Below are 23,025 nucleotides of genomic sequence, written 5' to 3'. Positions count from 1 at the left end.
GTTAGACATGAAGCGTACCTCGGTTATTACATTCTGCAATAGTTCTCGCTGATTCTCCCTATCCTGATGTATGGACGTCTCCAGTTCAGCTTGACGAGCCTGGATCGTCGCATACAGCGCAGTCAACGGTGGAGGAAGTTGTGGCGACTGCATTTCTTTGGCCACTGATGTCACTGAATCAGGATCCACTGCTGTTAGGGTAATGGTACCCTCCTCTTGCAGGGGCAGAGTACCATCAGAACCTATAGGGGAGAACAGAGAAAGAACATTGGTAGCATGTGTCATATGTTGCAATGCTTACTATCATCTGTACAACTATATAATTTATGCTTGGAAATAAGATATATGCAGTCATGCTATTAATTTATTATTATGTCTAAGTATAGTTATGCATCTTTGTCCCCCCTATCCCTTTCTCTGTCTCTTTGTGCCCACCTCCCTTTCCTTCTAATCTCACTACATGTATCGTGGCCGAGCGTCCCCAGGTAGAGAATCTCCTGTTTCTTCTGCATGACAGGAAGCTGATCGTTGCACTCAGCTTCCTGTCAGGGCAAGAAGATGGTAGATAACATCACACGTGGTCCACTCAGCCACAGTACATAAAGTGAACAGAAGGAGAGGAGCGATGTGAGCTACCCCCACCCACCTGATATATGTACATTTAGACTAACAAATATGAATTTAAAGGACCACTATAGGCACCCAGACCACTTCAGCTCAATGAAGTGGTCTGGGTGCCACGTCCCTCTAGTTTAAAGCCTGCAGCTAAATACATAGCAATTCTAGAGAAATTGCTGTTTCACTGAGGGCTAATCGAGCCTCTAGTGGCTGTCTCACTGACAGCCACTAGAGGCGCTTCTGCGATTCTCACTGTGAAAATCACAGTGAGAAGATGCTGGACGTCCATAGGAAAGCATTGAGTAATGCTTTCCTATGGGTGGTTTGATTGCGTGCACGGCTCTTGCTGTGCATTCGGAGCTGACATCGGCAGAGGGAGGAGTGTTCCCCAGCGCCGAGGGAGCCCGGCACTGGAGAAAGGTAAGTGGCTGAAGGGGTTGGAGAAAGGTAAGTGGCTGAAGTGGGAAGAAGGGGGCCACGAGGGTTGGGGGTGGGGACCTAATTACCCTATAGTGCAAGGAAAACAAGTTTGTTTTCCTAGCACTATAGTGGTCCTTTAACAACGTACCTTCAGATGTTTCAGCGCCAGATGTCCCCTCAATCCCAAGGAGGTTGTCTCTTCCCAGGAACTGCAGGAGCTCCTCTTCATAGGGCAGCAGGTCTGGTTCTTGTGAACCGCCTCCTGTCTTCCTGGAGGCGGCTGCTGCCTTCACCTTCCTCTTCACCATCCGCCTGATGTCGTAGTAACTGCAATGACATGTGTAATTGATTAATTACTTTAATATGTTTCTATATATATATGTTTACTGACATGTTTAAAGGGATACTATAGGCACCCAGACCAATTCAGCGCATTGAAGTGGTCTGGGTTCAGTGTCCCAGGTCCCTTAACTGTGTAAAGGTAACTATTGCAAGTGCAACTGCAATAATTATCTTTATGTGTTAACTCCACCTCTAGTGGCTGGCTACCAGACGGCCACTAGAAGGACTTCTCGGTTGTTAGGCAACTTTTGGTCACCCTTCCATATCCTCCATCCCATGTGTATCACCCCTATTAACCCCCTGTCCCTATGTGTCACCCCCATTAACCGTGCATCTCCCTTATTTAACACCACATTCACCTACACTGTGTATGTTACTACACAGTGAAAGCTGTGGTACAGAAACCCGTCAGATTTGTAGATCAGATTGCAATATCTGATGGATGTGCTGCACGCATGCACAGTACATCCATCCGATTGCTATATCTGAAGGATGTGCTGCGCGCATGTGCTGCACACCCATCAGATTGCTATATCTGATGGATGGGCTGCGCGCATACGCATTACACCCATCAGATTTCTATAGCTGAAGGATGTGCCGAGCGCATGCGCGGTACACCCTTCAGATTAAAGGCCTGTCATCAGAGGCGGCACACATGCTCGCGGTACCTCCATCAGAATTCTATACCTCGAGGCCTGCTAGCGTGCAGCTGATCTTGCGTCACTAAATCTGATAGATATAGATATCTGATAGAACAGTGGCGTTTTGCAACATGACAGCCTCCCAATGCTTTCCTATGGGAAAGCATTGGATTTGCTGATCTTGTCAATTATGAAGATCACAGCCAAGGAGGCAGAGCACAGCTCTGTTATAAGGATTAGTAATTAAAGGGACACTCCAGGCACCCAGACCACTTCTGCCCATTGGAGTGGTCTGGGTGCCAACTCCCACTACCCTTAACCCTGCAACTGTAAATAATTATTGCAGTTTTCATAAACTGCAATATTTACCTTGCAGGGTTAACTCCTCCTCTAGTGGCGTTGCTGAAACCCCGATAGGAAAGCATTGAAAGCATTTTTCAATGCTTTCCGATGGGGAGGTCTAATGCGCATGTGCAGCATTGCCGCGCATGCGCATTAGGTCTCACCCCGCCAGTGTCCGTGCATGCGCAATCGGACTCCTCCTGGGGTGGGTGGTGGGAGGGAGAGGGGACCTGCAGTGCCACGAAAACGATTTGTTCTCCTGGCACTGGAGTGTCCCTTTAATTACAGTTACATTACTGAGAGGGAGGTTAAACGGTGTTTTCACAGTTATAGTGACAGGAATGCAAACATGTATTCCTGTCACTATAGTGTTCCTTTAAAGCTGAGCTGCACATGGTGTTTTTTTTCCCTCTATGTGCTTAAGTGACCCAACCCTCACTTTTAAAAGACTTTAAAAGCATAGCTGCCACTGGTGGGGGTGTTTAGCAAAGGCACATGGAGGAAAAAAAATAAGTTTAAAAAAAACATGGCATAAAGAAAATTATTTTTTAGGAATATAAGTGCACTTACCGTTTCTTCACCACCTCCTGGGTGCAGTTGTTCCCTCCAACAGCATTCACCGCTGCCACAATCTTCCTCCACCGATTGTCCTTCTTTGCTCTTGAAGTCTTTTTGGCTGCTCCCCCAAACATACATTGGTAGTACTGGCAAAGCTTGTTTACCAGTACTGTATTCTCCTCTGCATGAAAGCTATCAGCGTATTTATTGTTCCTCCCAGGAACTGCTCCTTTTAAAATCCTTGGCTGTCTCTGCTTTTTCATGCTTCTCCCACTTGCTTCTCCTTCCTCCTGGCCAGAGTGGCCAATGCCCCCCTCCACTGCATCTACATCCATCTCTAAGTTAATTGAGGAGCTGGAGGAGGACATGACAACTTCTGGCAAGGTCCCTATCAAAGTGCCTAAAATGGCTGACAGGGTGGTGGGCTGGCTGAGCTCCAAAATGGCTGAATGGCTGGCCTATAGAAAATCTGGATAGATTTTGCATTGAAGGACTGCCTTGAGGTGATTCTTTTTTTTTTTTTTTAACAGTTTTGTTTGGCAGTATGTAAAAGCCTATTTAATTGGCTCCTACTTTCCCACTCTCTTATAAAATGATACTGTGTTTCCAGTACCACCTGTCAGGGAAGCATGATGATTCATGAGCCCAAGAAACTAAGCAAAAGCAATGCATTGCATTTGCAATGTCATTCGACATGCGAATGACTATAGTAAGTGGTGTTCGGTAGTTTACTGATAGTGCCAATACATTTTCATGCGATTGGCAGCGTTCGCGCATTTGACGGATCGGGAGTTAGTTTGGGAGTTTTAGGCGTACATTAAACGACATACAGCATTCAATGCCATGCTGTTAGATCAATGTACAAAATTTGAAACGAATGGTTATACTGAGTTCGGTTGAAGCTATTCGGTATTTAGGGATTAGGGAACATAGTTGGTTACAGTAATTTAATTGAACCAAATGAATTGAATACATAAAACGAATACATAAAACTATGTTCCCTAATTAAAACGAGTTTTATGTTTATTAACGAATATTAACAAATATCGGACGAAAACTGCGTGATCGGTCACGTGGCCCGCCTGGCACTAGGAGCATGGCTCGAGTCACGAGCTCGCTCTTAAAGGGGCAGTGGGAGCCAAAAGTTGCTTCAGGCTCCCATTGGCCCACGTCATTCCAGCACCCCCACACACAAACGTTTTGGGGGCGTAGGCATGACGTGGGCCAATCACTGGTGTAACAGTAGTGTACATTAAAAAAAAAAACTAGAAATTTGACTGTGAAATAATAGCAGTCAGTTTCCTTCACACATGTGCGTTTCAGGGCCTGCCAGGGCTTAGTGTCACACCAGTGCAATGCATATCTGGTGTAACAATAGTGTACATTTAAAAAAAAAAAATACAGGGGGCTTGTTGTCACCTTTCGGGGACCCTTGGTGTTGTACGTGGCTGGGTGGAGGAAGAGACCTTCAATGACATCAGTGAGGACAAGGAACGGGACATGGCTAGCTTGGTATCCAACCTTGTGCAAATGGGGAGTTTGCGGTTGTGCAAATGGACTGTTTGCGGTTGTTTGCGGTGCGTTAAACGGGGAGTTTGGTCTGTCACTGGGAAGCGGGCGTAACCCTTACATTACCTGATCGATACAACATCATACCTGATGTTTTAAAGCACATTATTCCAATCAATTTAGGAATGTTAGGTGATTTATGCCCTTTATGGATTAAAACCAGACTCTGCATCAACTATGTAATTTTCCATGGGAGTTTTGCCATGGATCCCCCTCCGGCATGCCACAGTCCAGGTGTTAGTCCCCTTGAAACAACTTTTCTATCACTATTGTGGCCAGAAAGAGTCCCTGTGGGTATTAAAATTCGCCTGCCTATTGAAGTCTATGGCGGTTCCCCGGGTTCGCCCGTTCGCGAACATTTGCGGAAGTTCGCGTTCACCGTTCGCGAACCGAAAATGTTATGTTCGCGACATTTTTTTTTAAAATTCTTTATTTTTGTGGATAAAGCATTGTGGTTACAATTTCACATGTTAGCATAACTTTGAATAAATAACATTAGTCTGAATAACAATTATAACATGTTTGCGGGGACTATCCGATTTTTAAATGTGTGATAGCCTTGGTCGCCCTCTCTGACCCGTCCAGGTGGGGATTAGTGTTGTGCCGGGGGGCGCATGTGTATTGCGGTGGGTGCCCATTAGCACATTGGTAAGAGGTTGCGCATGGCATTAATAAAGGGCACATAAAGGGGGGGAGGGAGGGTAAGGTGCTGGGAGTCGCTCGCATACCGCTGTGACTGCCCATACGCTTTAGTGTGGGTATATTCATGTGCCTTTTGGCAAAGGGCACGTCTGGGAAGGTAGGTGTCTGGCTTGGGTCTTTTTGGAACTTGGCAGAGCATACACTTAAACCAACGCCTTGTGATATGGCCTAGCTCGCTAGCCGAGTGTGTGGGTAGCTATCGAGTTTAAAACTGGTTTTCACACACATAGTACGTGATGGGGGGGGGGGGAATAACTTAACCGGGTGATCTGGACAGTAGCTGTCGGAGTCAGTGGGGGGAGGTTATATAAAAAAAAAAAATAACATCTTTGGGAACTATTAATGCACCTGTTGTTGTAGGTAAAATACATGGAACCTGTGCAGCTGCGCTCGTATTAGGTAGGTAGGGCAACCATCTGCAAAGCCTCTCCTCTGGGCACAAAGGGGATAATATCTGCGACAGTCCAGGATGGTTGGGCTATTTCTTGGGTCGTCTGCGCCTGTATGCCTAGCGATCGTAGGAAGGTTGGTATTTCCGACGTATGTGTTAGCTTGTGTATCGTGCCAGCCTTGTCCACTTGCAGGCGGCGTGGTCCCCACTTGTATGGGATGGCTTGTTCCTGTAGAAGTTGCGTGACCTGGCAAAAAGATTTCCTCAATTGTATGGTGTGTCTGGAATAGTCTCTGTAAAAGGCTAGTTGCTCTTCTTCGAACTGCACCGTGGGAGAGCCTCTTGTGGCCCCCATTAGTATTCCCCGGTCTGAGTCTCTCACGAATCTTATCAGTACATCACAGACTCCAACACACGGCATAGAAGGTGTCCTGGAGAGTCTGAAGCAGGAATCTATGGTTACTTGCTTAGCTTGCCATGGTGTCAGCAGCGTGGCTATGAGCCTGCGGCAGTAATGAGGCAGTTCGGTGCCAGAAATTGTCTCCGGTACTCCCCGGACTCTTAGATTCTGTGCCATATGCCTGTCTTCAATGTCGGCTAATTGGGCTTGTTGATCAGCACATTGTTTGCGCAGGGAGTTTAATGCAGCATCCGTGGCGTTTTGTGCTAGGGTAGTACCCCTTATGCCTTCCTCCGCCGCCACCACCCTGTTGGCGAGTGTAGCTACGTCTTCCCTCACAAGCGCCATGTCCGCTTGGAACATGGTGTTTATTTCCTTCACCAGGGCTTTTATATCAGCTTTGGTGGAGGGTGCTGAGTCCCCATGATCCTGGGGTCCCTGAGGTGGCCGTCACACTCGATGCAGGGTGGAGGGCTCTGTGTAACTGCTATCCTCATCCGAGGATTGTGAGGCATAGGCCTCGGGCGCCATCTTGGGAGGTACCTGCTGCGAGGCTGCACGGAGAAAACCCCTGATATCTCCGGATCCCACACTCGGATCTGCCCGTTGTTTTTTGTTCTTTTTCCCCATGTTGTGGGGAGCCTGTGTGCCATCTGTACCGCTCGGTGAGTTGGTTTATTGCATCTCCGTGTGGCCGGTTACGATCCAGTGCACGGAGCTGCAGTAGTCTGCGACTATCCCGCTCGGGCGCTGGCTCCGCCCCCCAACATCACTATTTTTGATACATTCATTCTGAAAACAAATATAGATATTTACATTTTACTTTGTTCACAGTGTCTTGTTCTTTGTATTATTGTGTCGCATGATATATTTTACTAAACAAAGACCAAATTTGCTATTTAACATGTTATATTCCAATAAATTTCCTTAAATGTGTACACTATTTATTAAGAAAGTATTTTTTTTTCTTTAGCAGGAAAAATACATAATGATTTCTCTCACTTTCAAGTATATGTGTTATAATGCAAATATTTTTTTTCTTATTGCAATGTAGGATTATATTTCATAATTGTCTTTTGCTTTTCAGGATTTTTATTTGGAAAGTGCCCTTTAATAGCTTCTGAGAACTAACACTGGATGTCTAATTGAGGATCACTAGAGTTAGCTGGAAACCCTAAAAGGTAAAGTCACAATATTTTCATCTTATTAAAGGCACCAACATATTGCAAATCACTGTACAATAGGTAAGCAAGACATAACAACAAATTCAATGATGCACACTAACTAACAGTGACATTACATAACGAGGGTGCTTATATGCATCATCCCCTAGTTCTAGATAAAACGATTTTGAGTAGTTTGACATTAACCGAGGGTCCTCCAGGACTATAATCTGGCTCCTTGCTTAACATATTTCTATTGAGGAATTCAGTGATACAAATACACATTTTTAATTCTGAGTGTGCCACCTGACATATTCAGCTAATTAATGCTGCCCACATTTGTACAAAATTTATTAGAAAAAGCAGAAATCTGTTGAAACTATTAGAGCGTATTGTAAAATAGTAACTGAGACTAATGAGTATGACAACACCGCAAACACGTTTTATTGAAGAACTAAATGATACTTTCACTCGTGCAGACCTGCCCACACTTCAAAAAACATTTCTGTCTGATCTTGCATATGATTGACATAATGTAATAAATTAAAAAAAAAAATGTTATCTTGCAATAGTTTAAACAAGTAAGTAAGGATCAAGTCGGGATTATTGCAAAAAATATTGATATTTAGTAGCATAAGGTCTTATATTCAAGCTAACCAGGACTAATGGACGTTATTTGATTTTTGCCTAAAATAGCAGTATTTTACTTAAACCTTTCGTTGCTAGATAGGCATATAGCAGACTGCAATGTTTGCTGGTACTCATCATGGATGAGAAACACAGCTTGCTGTATCAGTTCAAATTTAGAAAATATTTCCATCACTCATTGAGTAAGTTATGTGTCATTTTTCTAAAAATAAAAAAAAAATAAAAATGATTTTTGTTGAGGTTTTTAAAGGATGTTAATAATAATCTGGCAGGATAAATGTACATTAGATTAGGGAATTTGCATATCCAGCTATGCCAACGTCCCAATTAGACAGATGGAGAATTATTTTTAACAAATGTCTCAAAACCTCTAGACATAAAAAAAAACACAAAACATTGCAATTTTACTACGATGCATTTAGCAATGTAAACCAATCTTTAGATCACAGTGCTATTTGACTGATTTTTTTACCTGAAAAATTATTATTTTTTGCCGTGTTGGGTGCTTCCAGTAACCTTCATTATCATTTCTGGAACAACATGGATCTGTCCTGGGTGCATGCAATAACCTTCCATATATCTCCCAACACCTTTGCTGTCTGGTGTTGGCTTCTTGAAATAAACTGATATGATCTTTTGTGATCTGCACTGAATACCTGAAATAACTTTCCATATATCTGATGGCATATTATCAATGTTTCTAGATTAGGTTAAAACAACTTTTAGATTCTGTTACCCGTGCAAACTAGATCCATTTCTCTAAACAAATTTTATATGCACAATACATCAATATCATTATATAGAGATTTTCTTATACAGAGATTTTATAGAAAATTTAACTTTCTAAATACTTTTCTGCATAAATAATACAAAAATAACAAGGAGAGTGGCATGCTACTGTAACAATTTTTTTATCATTTATTTTAGAAATGACATTCTAGTCTAAAATACACTTAGAAACAAACAGTTTTTTCCGGTGTAGATTGGTTTTCAGGAATACTTGAAAATTCTAATTACGTCAGTTTGCATAAATTGTATTATAACTATTTTCATTAATCTTTTACACAAATATCAAAGAGGGGCAAAACTTTTTAAAGACTATATGGCGTTCAAAAGTTTGTAATATTTAAGGCAAGTTCTAAAGTATTTTTACAAAACACATTTATTTTTGTAAAGTATTGTAAACTGAATAAATAAAAAATAGGTCCAACCAGAAATGGTGATACCTCTCATTTATGTGTCTTTCATGTATCTGGTAAAGTAAGCGCAGTAACATCAAGCATCTATACCATGGGTGCCCAAAAGGTAGAACTCCATGTGTTTTACTACAACTTCCATGATGCTTTGTCATTCTAAAGGCATAAAAACATAATGGGAGATGCAGTTTTACAACACCTGGGTATCGTCTGTACCTTTTGGACACCCCTGATCTATGCAATAGAGAGAATTGCAAGATGATATCATCGACAGCAAATTATCCTCATTGTAGTTTACACAGGTTACTTAGATATCTCAGTCACCCCCCTCCCTGACTGTCAGAATGCAGTTATGAAATTTCACCTGTAAAAGTTTCTGTAGTGTTTGGGTTAAGCATGGGGCTGGCTGTAAAGATGCAGAAGGTTGGAATAACTGGCATTTTCTGCTTTGTGAAAAAGTACTAGAGTAAAGAAATATTGTTAGAATTCGTGTGAAAATTTCATTTTGTATTGTTTTGCATTCACACTGAAGAAGTGTGGTTAAGTAGTTATTGTATATATTATACTAGTATTACATTTCTATCTGTAAATTTTATTGCAAATTTGAATAAAATTCATAGATTGATGGTTATACTAATCGTGTGTTACACCTTCTCCAAAAACATTACTTCTAACGGACATGAGCTGAAATGTATCTGCTCCTACATTTAACCCAGTAAACCCAGAACACCAATCTCGTTATTATACATACTAATTAAAAAAAAAAAAAAATACAGCAAGACAGGAGGCATCATATTTGCTTTAACTTCTTTACTTAAACCTCCAGCAGCAAAGAAACAGTTCCCACTCCCTCTCTCTTTGCTGCTTCCTCCAAGTAAGCATTACCCAACTTAAAGTGTATTTGGTCTGTATTTAAGTATATTTATTATTGTTGTGATCTTATTATATTTTAATGTTGTATCACATATTGTTTTATAATTTATTGTGGTTGTCATACTAAGGATCCCTCTGCTAGCCTGTGATCATGGACACCAGTGGCAGCTACACAATCCCATATCTGCTTAGCTATCCTCTCTTTTTGGTGCTTTCCATGATGCACATGCCAACCCTCTACTCTTTCTAGCTTACCACCAGATGTGTACTTGGCACCAACCATCCATGTGACCATTTTGTTGGAGTCATGGTGCTACTACGTTGAATTCCTTGTGCTCTGGTCCAGGATCTTTGGGCCATACCATCAGCAGAGCAGCCTTTTTGGGCAAGGGGCCCTGTCTTTTGGACTCCTTTACCATGTCTTCCTGAAACCAGTCATGTCGTCTCTGGGAGCCCAGAGAGTCTGGTCCATTGTCTATCTGGCCAATATTCTTCTGAATGCTCTAGATCGAACTGCTCTCTAGAGGGATATTACCCTCACTGTTCATCTGCTGCAGGACCTAGGATTCGTTATCAACATGGAGAAATTGGTTTTGACACCTTCTCAGTTGGTTTGGTGTATGGGTTTTATCATGAATCCTGTACAGGCAGTATTGTACAGGCTTCCATCATTTAAAATTGGGTCTATCAAGAAGGATATTCACCTTATGCTTCAGGGACCATATGATAGTCCATTCCTCCTCGTCCATTCAGGCCATTTTCCTGGGTCCTCTGCACTATTGCTCCATTCAACATTATTGTTTTGTTCTCTCCCCCAATAGCTCTAGTAACTGCATGAGGGCTGATTAGGCAAGTGAATTTACTCAAATATATAATTAATATTTATAATGCCAAAGATGCCCAGGGGTGACAAGGAGAGGAGGACATTTCTGACACACAGCACTATTTCGCTGTCACTAATAGTTTCAATAACCCAAGTGCACATACCCACCATCTTCTTTAATGTGTTACATATTTTTAACACTTTTAATTTGCACCTTTTGGTCGTATTTGTCTATATCTTTCATGCACGTCCCATTATGTCCATTAGTTGGTTCAAGGAGTTTATTTCCATGTAATATTGTATCCCAATGTGTTAACTGCACCTCAGTTAAGAACAGCAATGACCCAATCTCCTACATTTCTCATATAGTGTTAGAATTTGCAGGGTCAAATTCAGGACACGTGCACACACACAAGCACCACATATGTTTGCCTTTGTTTGTTGTATTATTTATTTAATTTTTCACCTACAAATACCTTTGTGGTTGTGGATATTGCACAGTGTGTATGTCACTATAAGACAACCTTAGATGGATGATATATAGGAATGGGAAGGAAGCTGGAAATCATTGAAAGCAAAAAGAAGATAATGTTGAAAGTAATGAATTGTAATAAGAGGATTACAATGAAGATGAAGATGATTCCTGTTTACCTTTATTGTATATGTATTTGTAAGAAAAAATGCAATGTGTATATGTACAAATTACATTTTCTTTATCAGTCAGCTCAAAGCAGATATATTATTAGGGGTTAGACAGCTTTTCATGAGGTTAAAAAGCAATCTGTAGCCACTTTCATGCTTTTATTCCGAATTATGAAGATTACATTAAATCTTGATTTGCTGTATAGATAGTTCATAAATAATTCATTGTTATTATTACTTGTCCATGTCCATTTGTTTTTTAGAGTATTTTGTACAGACAGAGCTGCAGGAAAATACATTATTTTGAATTTAAAGTTACCTGATTAATAAAGGGAGATTGTATACAAAGGAAAGAAAACTGTGTGCTTCCTATATCACAATAAAAAAAGAAAGAATATTTAATTAACAAAGAGTAAGCTTACACTTTTTTTATTTATTTTTGGTAAAACAGGGCAATAAAATCCTAGCAATTTGGTTTTATAGTAACAACTAATAAAAACAAAGAAGTCCTGTAAAACAGGAACAGTGTAGTGTGTCCTGAGAATATCCAGTGTAGTGTGTCCTGAGTAGAGGCCAGAATCTGTCCAAGATCTTTTTTGCAGTGTCCCATCCTGCATCGTAGTTAGCTACACATCTGATTGTTTTTTGGAGGCATACTTTCGGTTTATCCTCAAGGAGGATCTCACGTTCACTTAGAAGTGCTCTTTGATAAGCCTGTTTGAGGCATCTATTAGGGTACCCTCTGGCTTTAAATCTGGCTCTTAGTAAGGCAGCTTTCTGTACAAAGTCTTCAGAAGAGGAACAGTTCCTCTTCAATCTCAGGTACTGCCCCACTGGGATGCCTCTCTTAAGTGAAGTGGGGTGGTAGCTTCTCCAACTCAACATGTTGTTGGTGGATGTGGGCTTACGGTATAGAGTGGTATGGATCTGTAGTCCCTCCGTAATGGTGAATGTACAGTCAAGAAAGTTTAATGAAGATGTGCCTATCTCCATGGTCAAATGTAGGTTAAAATCATTTACATTTAGAATTTCCACAAACTCAGTAAAGAGTTATTTTGTGCCAGTCCATATTATAAGGATATCGTCTATGAAACGTTTCCATAAAAAGACGTTATCCATGAAGTGTTTCAAATGTTCTGCATGTACAATATGGTTCTCCCACCATCCCAGGTGCAGGTTAGCGTATGATGGGGCACAAGACGTCCCCATCGCTGTACCCCGCACCTGGTGGTAGAACCGATTGTTACAAAGAAAAAAATTATGAGTAAGTATAAACTGTAATAGGTCAAGAACAAAGGTCGTGTGTTGTGAATGTTGTGGGCCTCTTGTTTCGAGAAAGTAACCCACGTGATCAATGCCATTTTGGTGAGGTATGGAAGAATACAATGCCTCAACATCAAGACTACAGAGAATGGCTCCCTGTGGAACTTTCAAGGACTTTAGACACTTCAAGGTGTCCTTAGTGTCCTTTATATAAGAAGGTAACTTTTCTACATGAGGCCATAAAATTGTATCCACATATACACTCCCTTTGCATATGAAATTGTTTGAACCTTTTACAATTGGTCTGGCTGTTAATGTCTCATATTGTTTGTGGATTTTCGGAAGGCAGTAAAAGGTTGAGATCACTGGGTTTTTAACAAAAAATACTGTTGTATTCGTCCTTGGTAAGCACCCCCTGATCAAACGTGCTATCCAATAGAGTTTTATACTCCAACATAAAGTTCGGTGCAGGGTTAGATGTAAGTACTTTATAGGTGCTTTCATCGTTCAGTATGTTTTCAGCGATTTGGACATAGTGGGGTCTATTCAGAATGACAATGTTCCCCCCCCTTGTGTCTGCTCGTTTAATAATAATATGTTCATTTTCCCTTAGTTCACATAATGCTTTCCATTCTTTATTTGTAAGATTTTCCCTGGGTTTAACCATTAGAGTATCAACATTGAGATTCTTGATTATGTTGGTGGTAGATTCCACAAACATGTCGATGTTTTTAAAGTAACGGAAATTAGGAGTGAACTTGCTCTTTGGGTGCAGATCTGTATATGGTGGGGGGGAGCATTGTCATTGGATTCAAGAAGCGATAAGGCACTGATATTCCTTTGAATCAAAGCCTAGATCTCTAGCCTTTTTCTCATCTCTCACTTTAAAAAACTTATGAAGGGCAAGTACTAGGACGCATTGACATAGTGTGAATTTGCCGATAGCAATATAATAAACACTATCTTTGCGGTCTCGGCATTAAGCCCCGCCCATTCTCTACTGATAGGCTGTCCGACAGTTGATGGAGAGTAGGCACTTTCCAATCAAATCAGATGGGGGCGTGCAATGTAAACGCCCCCTACCCACGATCGGATTGGTTCTAGATTCCAGTTTATGGGGTATAAAGATGCGCGCAGGTGAGTTTCCTCGTTGATAGCCTTTGAGAAAGGCGCTAGTTTGAGCGCCGAAACGCGTTAGGCTTAAGATGAATTTTTAAACCACTTCACTGTTTATTTCTTAGCACTTTATTTGGGGTGTTTGAGTTTTGATGGGGAATTTTGTATAATTATATCTATGTTAACTAGGAAGGGCTTGGGACCTGTTCCAATATTTCCTAGTAAGATCTAGGACCAGCATTAGTTAGGTTTGACTAATTGAGTCATTAGAGCTATAGGGCATACTGACTCACAAAACTATTGGGTCAGAGAGACTTCCCTTTGAACTAGGTTCCTTTATGGGATTTTAGGCTTCTATCACTATTTTCTTATATAAGGTAGACATCCCTTCAGGTCTTTATCTATTTCTATAAGATCCTATACCAGGGCATTCCTGATATAAACTTTATTTGTAATTGCTGCTCATGAGCAACTAACCTTGCTTTATCCCATATTATTCTGGTGTCCCTTCCTAGTAAGATATCACATTTTTCCCCCTATTTTTGTGGGATTATGGCTGTGTGAGTTTTTTATTGTTTTGTTGATGTCTAGGATGTATTAATAAAATTATGTTTTTTATCAGTATTAGCTCACTCTGAGATATCCTACCTGTGTACCCTGGACATTCTGTCCTAGGGTTCCATTTCCATTTCTCTCTTTTGTTAGTAACAACTAATACAGAGTATAAATACTTACGATAGTGAGATTCCTATCGCTTGTTAGATCCGGGTATGGCAGCTGTCACTTCCCAAACCAGAGTCTCTTCTATTTGGCAGTAATTAGGTATAGGTTAGGAAAGGGTACAGGGAAGCAGTGCCTTCTGGGTGTCTTCAAACTCTCATGGTGGTAAGTATGGAAAATATGAGGACAAAAAACAGAATATAGTGTTGTATATTCTATATGTGGTGAGGTAAAATAAGAAAAATGCCACTTACAATTTTCTTGAGGTTATGTTAAGCTCCAGATATATGCGCTTGGGCAGTATGATCTCTGCCTGTGGATATGTCGTCAGTTTGGTTCCTTGTAGATGGTAGGTCAGGGTCAAGCGTCAGTTAGAGTGCCGAGCGTTTACGGGTATTTCCCTCCAAATTGCAGTGTCACAGATATTCACCAAATACATAAAATGAGAATAAAAACAGAAATATAGTGTGCTCTGCTTTGTTGCTATAAAAGCAAAATAAAAGGAGGTATACTCACAAAAGGAGGCTTTTTCAAACCCTTTGGGTGAAACGCGTTAGTGTTTTTATGTTACTGGTTGTATTATCTTTGTTTTAAATAAATACTAGTTTTTTTTATCTTACCTGGACCTTCCTGATTTTATCCCTGAAGATTTTATCAGGAGGAGCCACCACGGCTGACAATGAAAAACTACACCTACGCTACACAAGAATGAGCAAAAACCTAATTTTTGCTCTCCTTTTATGAGTATACCTCCTTTTATTTTGCTTTTATAACAACAAAGCAGAGAGCTCTATTTTTCTGTTTTTATTCTCATTTTATGTACTTGGTGAATATCTGTGACACTGCAATTTGGAGGGAAATATCCGTGAACGCTCGACACTCTGGAGCTTGATCCTGACCTACCATCTACAAGGAACCAAGCGGAGCGACATATTCACTGGCGGGGATCATACCGCCCAGGCGCATATATGAGAGTCAAATTATGTCAATTGGGATTTTTACCCACCTATCTTATAGACCTGCATAACCTGTTATTATTAGTATTAAACTCAGAGCTATGTTATTTAATTTTTTTATTATTTTATTTTAATTATATATATATTGTGAATTATGGTGGTATTGCTTTCCTATAGTATGATTATAGAATTCTTTATGATCTATACATTTTTATAAAAGTCCTTTGTTTCCTACTTTGTATTATATAAAGCTACATGTATTGGAATATGATTTTACTGACAAAACAGTAAAACATAATTTTTAGTTCAAAGCAATCAAAGTATTTGGTCTCCGAAGCCTACAGAGATGATTTTGTCTCTTCTGAAATTGCAAAGGCAATTTTCAACATACTGACATTTAAAAGAGGACATATATTATGTTCCTGTGTAACTGTGTATTGTGCATTAATTTGCTGGGGATGTTGCAAGCACAATATACAGATCAAATCTTCTCCTACACACAGATAAAATGTGTCCACTTTCAGGATCTTCCAAATATCAACTATATTACAAGGTAGCTGGATCACATTTGTTTTGATTTGATATTTTATATTAAAAATAACCACATAAAAGGTTAAATATTGGAAATCAAGGCATGAATTACATTTTAAACATGTGATAATGAGTTAAAAAACCATAATGATAGCTGACCTTAGGCTGACTATAACAAAAAATTGTGCCTGTTAATCACTGATCCCGCATGTTTAGCGTGGAAAATGCTTGGGGATTGCTTTCGGGGCACCTCATGCCTATTTGTGATACTTATGCGCACTACCAAACTAAAGAATTAAAAAAAAAAAAAAAAAATACCATAATGATAATCTGGCATAGTGATATGGAAGAATAAATAACATGGGGAAGATAGCAGAATTATGAGGTAACAGAGTAGAATTATTTGAAAAGGAGTTACATTTTGAAGAATAAATGAGATTCATCATGCGGCACTACTTTTGTTCATAGCTATCTGTTCTCCTGTGACTTTTCATAGTTTACAAGACATGAAAAGGTTGTCCCAAAGAGCTACACAAACGTGGCATGATGTCAATGCAACGCCTTTTATAATTTTACAAGGAAGAGGTTTTTTTGTGATTTCAGTAGCAAAAGTGTCAGAGTGTTATGCCATTGCTTACTATGGGAATATAAAATCTATATTTTTTTCCTTATTTGCTCAGATTCCCTTGTCAATTACAATTGTGCTCTTTATCATTGTTTTAAAATTCTTTCTTGCTCTTATTTCTGATTACATGAGCAGCAAACACATGCAGGATTACACCTTTTGATACCTTTGTGCACCTTCTGCCTACACCATTTTTTGAGCTCTTAAATTTAGCAAACATATTTCAGTTCGGGCACCATTTGCTTAAAAATGAACTCACCCTTTTCTGTCTTCATTTGCTTACTCTGTCTTTGTAATAGAAATATTTAATTTAGTGTTAACTGTATAATAAACAATACAAAAGGTCAACATTAAACACATACATGGATTAAAGGTAAGTTAAAGGTTAAATCATAGATCAATCATAGGCATGTCACATGTAATACGGCACTGACATTGTGCATGCAAACTCGCAACGGTACTCACATAACTGAGGGTTGCGTTATTTATAATCCTTATCATTATTAGTGCTTTTCTACTGCACCATATTGCTTAAGCATGGAAGTTTAAGAGGGAACTAGGGGAACAAAACTTGTGTGGACTGGTTGACAATTAAATTAGTTAAAGTAAAGCTGACTTTGTGTGCTATGCAAATGTTCTCGCTGCTTCAGTATATCTAACACTGTCGTATGTTCCCTTTATTCTACACTCACTAGTTATACATTTCTATGTCCTAGACTATATAACATAAGCTTCTGCCTGCTAGTAAGAAGGTAAGCAGAGTAGTGGCCAAGTGAGTGCTAGGGGACAGTCCTTAGAAAGCGTAGATTTAGCGCATCATTAGATGCATTTATGCCAAGCTCAGGGTGCTGTTGGCATGATTAGCAGGCAGTCTGACAAGCATTAACACAAGGTTGACCTTCTAATTCTAAGGGAAGACACACCCCCATCAGTGGCCTACCCTTTTACCCTGCTTCACCAGACACTGCAGTTAGGGGCTATGGATTTACTTGAAAGATAAAATTGGGAGATTATCATAGGGTATGTGATTTCTTATACAGTGAGGGGAAAAATGTATTTGATCCCCTGCTGATTTTGAACATTTGCCCACTGACAAAGAAATGATCAGTCTACAATTTTAATGAAATCAACAAGATTTCTGGCTCCCAGGTATCTTTTATACAGGTAACGAGTTGAGAGTAGGATCACTCTCTTAAAGGAAGTGCTCCTAATCTCAGCTTGTTACCTGTATAAAAGACATCTGTCAACAGAAGCAATCAATTAATCAGATTCCAAATTCTCCACTATGGCCAAGACCAAATAGCTGAGAGGGACAAGATTGTCAGGGACAAGATTGTAGACCTACACAAGCCTGGAATGGGCTACCAGAACATCACTAAGCAGCTTGGTGAGAAGGTGACAACAGTTGGTGTGATTATTGGCAAATGAAAGAAACACAAACTAACTGTTAGTCTCCCTCGGTCTGGTGCTCCATGCAAGATCTCACCTCGTGGAGTTTCAATGATCATGAGAGCAGTGTGGAATCAGCCCAGAACTACACGGGAGGATCTTGTTAAGAGGCATAACTGGAAACCACGGGGCCCCAGTGAAACAATTGTCCTGCCCCCCCCATACGTCTGCACCCGCCCCCCCCCCCGTAAGTCTACCCTTCCATACGTTGCACCCACACATGCAAACACACATACAGGCACACATACATACATGCATACAGACACACACATACATACAAACACACGCACACATACATACAAACACACACATACATTCATACATACAGACAAACACATACAAACATACACACAGGCACACATATACAGACACACAGACAGACAGACAGACACACATACATAGAAACACAGACAGACATACACACACACACACACACACACATACATACAAACACACACACACACACACACACACACACAGCCAGACATACATACAGACATACACACATACATACATGCACACATACACACAAACACATACATACATATAGACACATACATAAAACACACACATGCACACACACACATACATACAGACACAGGCAGACACACACATACAACCATACATACATACACACACAGACAGACATACACACACACAGACACACTAACACACAGATACACACACATACAGACACACATACATACAGACACAGGTAGACACACACATACAAACACACATACACATACATGCATACACACACACACACACAGAAAGACATATACACACACAGACACACACACACACATACAGATACACACACATACAGACACACATACACAAACACACACAGACAGACAGGCACATACATACAAACAAACACAAGTCACCCTCCTCTTTCCTAGCTTTTAGGTACAGGAGGGTGACTTCCCTGGGGTCCAGTATTGGCTCAGCCTGATGGGAGTCAGAGTTCCCACTCTGACTCCCTCCTCCTTCCTCCTGCGCGGCTCCTGGTGTAAGCTGGGAGGAAGTGACCGGGGCAGTCATACATTTCCAAAGGGTGGCCCTAACAGCATGGGCCACCAGATGGGCCACTTTAATGCTGCCCCGGTGGCTCTACTGCATGGGCCGGGGTCGCAACACATGGTGGCGGGCCCCGGTCGCATCTGCGACCTCTGCGACCGTGGTAGTTTTGTCACTGTCTGGTGGTTTGGAGCCAACCCTCTCAGGTTTGTTCTCTGGTCTCCACCTTCATAATGTTTTGATGGAGGACCCCAATCTCCACTTGAGCCTCTTTCAGGTTCAACTTTTTTAATTATATTAACTTATGAAGACTTTCCATGAATTCTAAGCTTAATACTATTGAACACAATTTTAATGAATATAAGAATTGTAATGTTCAGATATAATGATAGTTAGCAAGGAGTTTCGTGGAACCTTAGTAAATATATACATTACCCATGGTTTTGATGATGTATAGAATGGAAAATGTATATATATATATATATATATATATATATATATATATATATATATATTGTAATCTTATACAACTGTTAAAATACACTATTCTGGCATTTATTATCTACATAGTAACTGATAACAATGTAACTAGAATAGACAAACTTGGAATGCAGCCCTGTTGGAATTATTTTTCCATATGAATTATTTTCGTCTAAATTTGGTGTACAAGTCACAACTTCCTAGGTAGTACTCCCCTTTATAAGTTGTCAAATTTCAGAAAAAAATATTGAAATTATTAATAATCCTTTAAAAGACAAGAACAAAATTTTGTTTTTACAGATGTTATGATGTATTTGTCTGGTACATAGACAAACAATCATGTTTTCAAGGGGAGATTTGTTTTTAATTCTTTACTGTCAAGATATTTACTCATTCAATAAAAAGGATAATTTGATCAGTAGATCATTCCAGCACTCTACATCAGTCACTAAGAAGCAAAAGGGATTGTAGAGGATAAATAAAAGATTACTGAAAAGTTCAGTAAACATTGTATTTATTAAACTCGAGATCATGTGATGTTTACTCACAATTCTCACAGTGGCTCATCTGACTAGTTTCAAATTTATTAATTCTTCCACACTTTCTTTTCATATCATGTTTTTCATTAAATTATTTCAGATTCTATTAAAACATACATATATAAAATCTTAATACTAAACTCAGGATTTTATCCATGTCAAAAATTTAAGATTGAAGAAGAAAGAAACACTAATACAGAACTGACCAAAGATTATCAGAATATTTTCTGGATAACAGTCCACCATAGAAAACTAAACAAGTTTTAGCTCAATGATATTCTAATGGAAAAAGTTAGCTATATGTTGTTTAAGCTCTGATGAGCAAGCAAATATCCATATGGCAGGTTCAGACTGGCCATCAGGCAAACCAGGCAAATGTCCCATGGGTCATGATGGCCATGGGCTGAGGCCCGACAGGGGAGGTCAGGTGATCTCTGATATCCAAGAGCCAGTCTTGTTGTGTGCGATGATGGGCTGGTGGGGAGATCAAAGATCTCCCTCACTGTACCATTGGCACTGAAATCTGGAGAGCAGAGAGGAGGACCCAGCTTTGTCAGGTTCTCTATGCTTGAGACAAACAAAATAGGTAGATTGGGGGTGAATAGTTTTTTCTTTTTTGTGTTCTCATATTGGTGGATAAGGAGAGATTTCCACACTAGTGTGGCAGCTGCTTTAAGATTTATATTTGCTTTATTGGTTTAAGCGCCTAATATAAGCACAGATCACTTTTTAAATATCTATGCTCAAGAGAACTCTAGCCAGAGGAGCTGCTTATAATGTCCCTCCTCCCAGGCCAAAGGTAAAAAGAGTAAGGTATGACGTTTATTTTTTAATAAAATATATATATATATATATATATATATATATATATATATATATATATATGTATATATATATATATTTGCCTCCATCTGCCCCCACACAAACACAAAATAGGCCTATATCTCCCATCATATTCACATACTGCACCCCTCATATCTCACACACACTGTAACCCTCAAAAACATGCTGCACACCTCACACACACACGCTGCACCCGTCACATACACATTGCACCACTCAAACACTGCACCCTTCACACGCACTGCAACATTTACATAATACATTCTATACACATGCACTTTAGATCCCCTAAACACACATTAGATCATCTACATACTCTCTGGATCCTCTACACACTCTACACCAGTTTACACACTGTGAATCCTCTATACAATCTAGATCCCTTACAAACACAATAGAAGCCTTATAGACACACACTAACCAAACTACACACACACACTACATTCTATATACACAATGCCCTCTATATACACACACTCTCTCACTCTCTGCAGCCTGTAGTCACACATATTACACCTCAATCTACACACATGCAATCCCACAAGCATCCTCCAAACACTTGCACAAAATGCTTTCTAGGCCCATTTGTCCTCTGATTTTACACTTATGGAGACCCCAGAGGCAAGTCACAAGCAAACATAGCTCAAGTGTATCCCTAAATTTACTTGCACTGTGCAGAACAAATACAGACAGTTTTCTTGTGAAGAAGTCTTCAGCAGGGCCCGTGCATTGTCTGCCCTGGAAGAGCATTGAACCAACATACTCACTCATTGGTGATGACAAAACCCCTCTGGCCTGACCCCATCTCACTGGGCTGCTGTGAATAAAAAATTCCTGGACTGAACTTATTTCCTGGGCCTGCCATACGATAACATATTGGCCCCTTCACTGCAAAGCAATTTGCCAAGAATTGACTGCCAGAAACTGGTGTATTTGTGTCCTGGATAATAATGAATGATTTCACTTTTCATAGATAGGATCGATAACATTTTAAAAACAGTTTATGGAAATGTCAAGTTATATTTAAGGACATTGACATTGTTTCCTACAAATTTAATAATCCATATATTTTGTCCCCCCTCTCCCTCCCCCTCCCCCTCCCCCTCCCTCCTTCTCCTTCTCCCTCCCTCCTTTTCCCTGCCTCTCCCTCTTCCTCCTTTCCTCTCCCTTCCCCTCCCTCTCCCTCTCCCTCCCCTCTCCCTCCCCTCTCCCCCTCTCCCCCACAGCCCCCATCCCTACCCCTCTCCCCCCTCTCTCCTCCCTCTCTCACCCTCTCTCCCCCCTGTCCCCCTTCTCCCACCCTCTCCCTCTCTCTCTCTCTCTCTCTCTCTCTCTCTCTTTCTCTCTCTTCTACAATGTATTCATGTTCAGGTGAGTGCAGCCCTCTTGGTTTCATATGTAAATATTCACTATTCAACCTTGCACTGCAGAGAGCCACACGAGGAAGGATTTCACAAGTAACTGGGTTATTCTCATACAAGCAGACATTAGATTGCTAGGTAGTGATGTCCCGAACGGTTCACTGGCGAATAGTTCCTGGCGAACATAGCATGTTCACGTTGGCCACCGCGGGCGAACACATGCGATGTTCGGTCCGCCCCCTATTCTTTATCATTGAGTAACCTTTGACCCTGTATCTCACAGTCAGCAGACACATTCCAGCCAATCAGCAGCACACCCTCCCTAGCAGACCCTCCCACCTACTGGACAGCATCCATTTTAGATTCATTTGGAAGCTGCAACCATTTTATTTTATTTTTTCAATTTTTGTAAAAAAAAATTGTGCATAAAAATGTTAGAAGCAGATACTCCCCCCATACACTCTGTATTACTGCAGATATTCCCCCCAGACACTCTGTGTTACTGCAGATACTCCCTCCAGACACTCTGTGTTACTGCAGATACTCCCTCCAGACACCCTGTGTTACTGCAGATACTCCCTCCAGACACCCTGTGTTACTGCAGATACTCCCTCCAGACACTCTGTGTTACTGCGGATACTCCCTCCAGACACCATGTGTTACTGCAGATACTCCCTCCAGGCACTCTGTGTTACTGCAGATACTCCCTCCAGACACCCTGTGTTACTGTAGATACTCCCTCCAGACACTCTGTGTTACTGCAGATACTCCCTCCAGACACTCTGTGTTAC

The 23,025-nt window shown here is 40.5% G+C and overlaps 1 protein-coding gene across 5 annotated transcripts in view; it reads left to right on the top strand.

Moving 5' to 3' along the window:
* Positions 1 to 23,025, top strand: part of RALYL (RALY RNA binding protein like) — a 915,472-nt gene that overhangs the window by 264,061 nt on the left and 628,386 nt on the right. For all 5 annotated transcript variants that reach the window (XM_063451290.1, XM_063451291.1, XM_063451289.1 and 2 more), the window contains one exon: positions 7,071 to 7,164. The gene's annotated coding sequence lies outside the window, so the exon portion shown is untranslated. The remainder of the gene's footprint in view (positions 1 to 7,070; positions 7,165 to 23,025) is intronic.

Source organism: Pelobates fuscus, chromosome 4 (assembly GCF_036172605.1).
Source record: "Pelobates fuscus isolate aPelFus1 chromosome 4, aPelFus1.pri, whole genome shotgun sequence".
NCBI lineage: Eukaryota > Metazoa > Chordata > Amphibia > Anura > Pelobatidae > Pelobates > Pelobates fuscus.
Note: the sequence above shows the minus strand (reverse complement) of the source record. Positions and strands in the feature narration are given on the sequence as shown.